Source organism: Dendronephthya gigantea, unplaced genomic scaffold (genome assembly GCF_004324835.1).
Source record: "Dendronephthya gigantea isolate DGI-Jeju-01 unplaced genomic scaffold, DenGig_1.0 000386F, whole genome shotgun sequence".
Taxonomy (NCBI): domain Eukaryota; kingdom Metazoa; phylum Cnidaria; class Anthozoa; order Malacalcyonacea; family Nephtheidae; genus Dendronephthya; species Dendronephthya gigantea.
This window is the reverse complement of record NW_021163396.1, coordinates 23762-29983: the sequence shown is the minus strand read 5'-3', so window position 1 is coordinate 29983 and position 6222 is coordinate 23762. Positions and strand designations below refer to the sequence as shown.

Genomic DNA, 6222 nt, shown 5'->3' with positions numbered 1-6222 from the left:
AATAAATTATTTTCAAAGAAATTTTTTCGTGTGTTTGAATTTTAGAAATAACACATCAATCATGCTTGTTTTAAGGTGGCTCCCTACAATTTTTTAAAATATTGAAAACTTTTGGTTTTGATTCAAAATTTTAGCACGAGATTTCTTGCTAAGAAAAAGAAATTTCCCAGATATATTAACCAACATTCTAACAGTCAGAAATTGCCCATAAGCATGACATCATTATCGTTGTTATGTTAACAATGGCGATTCAACATGGCCGACATTTTACCTATTCACACACTCGAAAACAAGTTCGGTTACCCCAATTTTTTATTTTATAAAAAGTTTTCTTACAAAAAAATGGAAAATTTGAACCAGTTAAAAAAAATTCTATAGAGCCAAAATTATTAAAAATTAAAAAACGTGATTTTTCGTTATAGAAATTTTTTGGCTCTATAGAATTTTTTTAAAGTTGCTCAAATTTCCCATTTTTTTGTAAGAAAACTTTTTATAAAATAAAAAATTGGGGTAACCGAACTTGTTTTCGAGTAAAATGCGTGGATAGGTAAAATGACAGCCATATTGAATCGCCATTGTTACCATAACAACGGTAATGACGTGATACTCAAAGACAATTTTCGACTGTTAGAATGTTGGTTAATATATCTGGAAAATTTCATTTCGTTTAGCAAAAAATTTCCTGCCAAAAATTTCAATCTAAATAATTAGTTTTCAATATTCTTAAAACTGTAGCGAGCCACCTTAAGATCAGCTCAGATGTTTTCTGGATGGAAAAATAACTGCCTAATTTATAATCGGCGATGATGTTGGCAATCAACTTGATATTTATAAAGAAAATCATTCGATATATTTTTTACAAAAACACAACCATTTACCGTTTGTTTTTAACATTTAGGCGCAAAAATGGAGGTTGATAGAGCCAGCTTTAAAATATTAACATTTTTCGTCTTTCGAACACCTTTTTCCCTTACTTTAGAGTCAAAATACACTTGCCAGAGCAATTTGCGTAGCGCGTGGAATGGCGTAGGCAAGGGGACAGCAACATCAAAGGGTTCCGCCGCGAGCTCCATAACTGTATATCATTAAACTGTGTATGAGGGCATCCTTACGGGAACTTTGCTTTTGTGTAGAGTAAAGCCCGTTCTACAGTAGGCGAATTTTTTCTAGAGGAATATAGTGGCTTTATAACTAACTGTGTATTTATACTTGCCGATGTGGTTTTAAAAGAACGAGGCAAATTATTATGCATGTATTTATATTTGCTGAGTTGTGCATTGCTAACTGACTGAAGACAATATTTCCTTTGTTTAATAATATTTGGTTTTTAAAGAACGAGGCAAATCAATATGTATTTATATTTGCTGAGTTGTGCGTTGCTAATTGAAATATTTTGCATGTGGATTCTGGGTTGGTGTGGTTTTTAAAGAACGAGGCAATTGAATATGTATTTCTATTTGTTGAGTTGTGCGTGCTGTCCAGCACGATGCCTTTCTTCACTTGTACGGGTCGAATCGACTCGTACAATTTGACAAATCGTACGGGTCGACGAATAGAGTTAGACTCCTAGCTCTATCGGGCAACACAGCATGACGCATTTCTCCACTACAATAGTACCGATCAACCAAATTTGGTGGAGTCAATGATGCATTTCTCCACTCGTGCCCTCTTCATAAAATTTTCAAACGGAACCGTCAATATCAAGCAGCAACCATAGAATTTTAAAGCAACAAAATACTAGCTCTCAACCTACCTCGAAACCATGTAACTGTCGAGTTAAAGAAGATTGCCCATTAAACGGCAACTGCCTAACGAAAAGCATCGTATACAAAGCGGAAGTCCGATCTAACAATGGGAAAGAGATCAAGCACTACATTGGTATGACAGCAGGCGGCTTCAAACTAAGACACAGCAACCATTTGAAATCATTCAAACATGAACGTTACTCCGGTGAAACGGAACTATCGAAATATATTTGGAAGCTTAAAGCGCAACACGAACCATTCCAAATAAAATGGTCGATAATGAAACACACTGTTAATTTTAAAGTGTTAAAATAGCACCACCGTAGGTGCCAAATCAACACCATGCAGTGGTGTTAAATACAAAGTGCTATTTTGGCACCAACTTCGGTGCTAATTTAACACCACCAAATCTGGGATTGGCGCTAAAAGTGCCAATATGACACCATATTACCAGCACCATTGCAAGGTGCCAAAATAACACCTCTTTTGCCGACGAAAGTGTTAAAATAACGCCATATAGGGAGTTAAGTATGGGGTGTCAAAATAACACCAAATGGCGGATGGGCCGGGAATGAGCACGTTTGATTTTATTTAAGTTATTGAAAAATAAACTTGTATTTTCGAATGAGATGATTTTGGAACAAAAAATTCCCGTGCTTTTCGCACAACTATTCATCTAAAAGACGACATGGAAATTCAGCTTGTTGCTATGAATACGTCAGGTCAGATACGTTTCTATATAAAAAAACCCCCGATACATCGATATAGTGATCGGTGATCCATTGTCCTTTTTATTTTATCAAACGACTAATTTAACGACTAGTTATTTTGTGCTATGTAATGATTGCTACAAAGTAAATATTTCGCAATCGCGTATAGGCATATGTATGTCCATATAAGGAACGAAATATGACACGTGTCAGCGCTTGTATGCAAATTTTTTGAGCGCGTCGTTTGAAAACTCTTTTGATCGTATATTCATCGAGATGTTTATGCTGCTGTGTTAAAAAGACGTTTTGAGCGTATTTACTCGACTATTTTGGTACTTCTAAATATCCTAAACAACAACGGGCTCCCATAAGGAAATTTCAAGGCAATTGGTTGTGGTATTATCTCAGAAATATCTTGGTAAGTGTTTGAATTTGATCAAATACAGACATACAGTATCCATGTTCGCTCAAAGTCAAACGGCCAAATCGCTGAACAAACAAATGTTTTTTTATTCTAGAGAAGCCAAATGACGTATTCTACTTTACTGCGATCTCTTCAGCAAGTTGTGGTCAAAGAAAATATCATTGCAATAATAGGTATCTATTCATATTTACTTTACCAGTTTACCGTAATTTTAGATGCGTCTTCGCTTGTCTCATATTATTGACATAATTTAGCGATATTTTATCCTATATCAACAATTGTCCGTGCTCTATTTTGATATATTAACGATAATCCTTGCTCTATTTTGATAAATTTGATCTCAGAGAGCAAGTTATTTGTTTAAAATAATTGCCTGTGTATGACTTTTGATAAAATTATTACTGTAAGAAATATAATTTCCTACAGGTTACCTGAGAGTCCCATTTTAGCTTGTCATTTTTCAAATTCACATTTATATTTTAGTCAAATAACAAAGTATGTTTCCATAATTTAGTAAAATCATTTTCTTTTGTTTTGCAAGTAAGGTTTGTAACTGAACACATTCTATTATTTTGTTGCAGGTAAAGGCAGAATTTGGCAGTAAAATGTGCAAGAACTATTAGTCCATGGTATGGTTGGCAAATTTCAATCTATCAAGAGTTGTCAAGAATGCCAAATACTGTGCCAAGAAGTTTGTATTGGTTCTTTCGAACCAGATAGAAACAACAAACAAGATTGGCCGCACAGAGAATCAGGTAAATGATGCAATTAATATACTATAATTTTCCCAAGGACAAAATTACAATGTCACCTGTAGTTTATTGCCCCACAATCTACTATTTTGACTGTCTTTATCCAATGCTTAGTGTACCGATTATAGTTTTGGTAACCTAACTAGATTTTAACAATAGCAATTGATAAACAATTTGTTTTTCAAAGAAGACATTCAGAGCACAGCTAGTGGTTGCTTTAGGTCTAATTACTGAAAGAGAGTCTCTCCCTCATATTAGGAAACCTTGTGGGCTGATTTTACTTTTTTAATGATTATTGATAAATTTATCTTAGGTTGATGACTCCAGATACAGATGACAAAATACAAATAATAAAAAAATGGCCATGGAAGAACATATGCTGGGAAGTGAGTTTCTGTGGATAAATTTATAAAAGAACTTGACATTGTTTGTTGAAAATTGTAAATATTTGTCTGGCTATTTTTGTAAATAGTCCTGCTGGAGTAATTGTAAATATGCAATTGTGTCCAAATTTAATATATTGATTTTTTGTTTCCTTGTATATGTGTCATTAATTTTGATTTAGATATGATTATACTGATGTACTGCACATTAAATTGCAGTAAGTAAAAAGTAACACCAAATGTAGTGCTAATTAAACACCCAAAGGTGTTATACTGACACCAGAATGGGGGTTAATTTAACACCAGAGATTGGAGTTAATTTAGCACCCGGATCATGGTGTTAAAATAGCACCTCAACAGGTGTTATTTTTGCCATATTGATTCAACACCTTTTTTGGTGCTAAATTGACACCTTCAAATTAACAGTGCAAGTTCCCTCGGCGAGCCCCGGAATGAATGTTTGCCCGCTGTGTATTGAGGAAAAAAGGCTTATCATGTTATCTAATAAAGAAGGGTCGTTGAACAAAAGATCTGAAATATTCAGTAGATGCCGACATAGATTTGGCTTTAAGGCCTGTTATGTTAAGCGCGCGCAAACTGGTACATTTAAGCGCTTGCGTTAACAATCAGAAACGCGTGTGCATAACCGTTACATCTTAATTGCGTGTTAGTAATCGCCTGATGATCGTACACGGTAGAAGTACGTGAAACACAGTGTAGCGAAATAAAATTTTAAGATTGTAATCTGTTGATTTCTTTGTTTATTTGCTCTACTATTGTATTGGTATTGAGCACTCTGATTTACTACGCACAGATCCAAATTTGTGTATATATATATATATATATATATATATATATATATTATAATATATATATTATATATATATTATATATTTATATATATATATATATATATATATATATATATATATATTTATTGAAAGACTAGCTTAGCTACTCGGAGTTTCACGCTATAAAGCGATCATCAGGCTAATGGCAGGTCTGGTTGCTATTCTCTATATTTACATCGTGATATAAGGTTTCGAATTACGTGTCTACATTTCGTAAAGAGTTCAGAGCGTTTGTTCAGCAGTGTTCTAGTTTTGTCTTTCATGATATGGAGTTTCTCCTCAAGGCAGAGGTTGCATCTTCTTGAACCGGCTTTGTAGGCTGGGACAGTTTTCAGTAGGCACCATGAAATCGAAAAATCTTTCTTAGCTTCCTTCAGCTTCCATACGTAAACGCTCTGAACTCTTTACGAAATGTAGACACGTAATTCGACACCTTATATCACGATGTAAATATAGAGAATAGCAACCAGACCTGCCATTAGCCTGATGATCGCTTTATAGCGTGAAACTCCGAGTAGCTAAGCTAGTCTTTCAATAAATATATATTATCGCTCTGCCAGTAATGGTATTGAGCGCTCTCCAACCATTGTCAAGTTCTGTGATCTTTTTGTTACAGTCAATTATTTGGATATATATATATATATATTTATATATATTTATATATATATAAATATATATATATATATATATATATATATATATATATATATATTTATACACCCATTTGCAAAAACGTTGGCCGCAGATAGATATATAGATAGATACTCGAAATCTAATTAGAATTGAATATGTTGTGTAATATTATAGAAATCTCAAGCTAATGTAATGATATGCAATTCTAATTAGACCTCGAGTATCTATCTATCTATCTATCTATCTATCTATCTATCTGCGGCCAACGTTTTTGCAAATGGGTGTATATATATATAAATATATATATATATATATATATAATTATATATATATATATTATTTATTATATATTATATATATATATATATATATATTATATATATATATATATATATATATATATACAGGGTGTATCAAAAAAAATGTCCCAAATGTAAAATTTCCGTTTTTCAGGATATTTTGAAGAATTTGGTAATTTTTTGTGTTCCTAGAGATAGTTAAGACTTATCTGGTATACCTAGGCCAAGTTTGGTTTTTCATTAACAAAATTATGTTACCGGGGGGGTGGTTCCTTTCCACTGATATTGAGAGGGCTTGCGCGCAAAAATGTGAAGCTGAAATTGAGATATTATTTAGCTGTCTAAAAGTAGGAAAGCCTTTTAATAAACTGTCAAAGTTTCAGGAAAAATAATGCAAACTGGGAGCAACGCGCGACCTCTAAAAG

At 33.2% G+C, this 6222-nt stretch overlaps 1 long non-coding RNA gene across 1 annotated transcript; it reads left to right on the top strand.

Moving 5' to 3' along the window:
* Window positions 1-2564: 2564 nt before the first annotated feature.
* Window positions 2565-3629, top strand: LOC114542740. Its single transcript, XR_003689745.1, has 3 exons — window positions 2565-2873; window positions 2974-3052; window positions 3461-3629. It is a non-coding gene; the product is annotated as an uncharacterized LOC114542740 (long non-coding RNA).
* Window positions 3630-6222: the final 2593 nt, after the last annotated feature.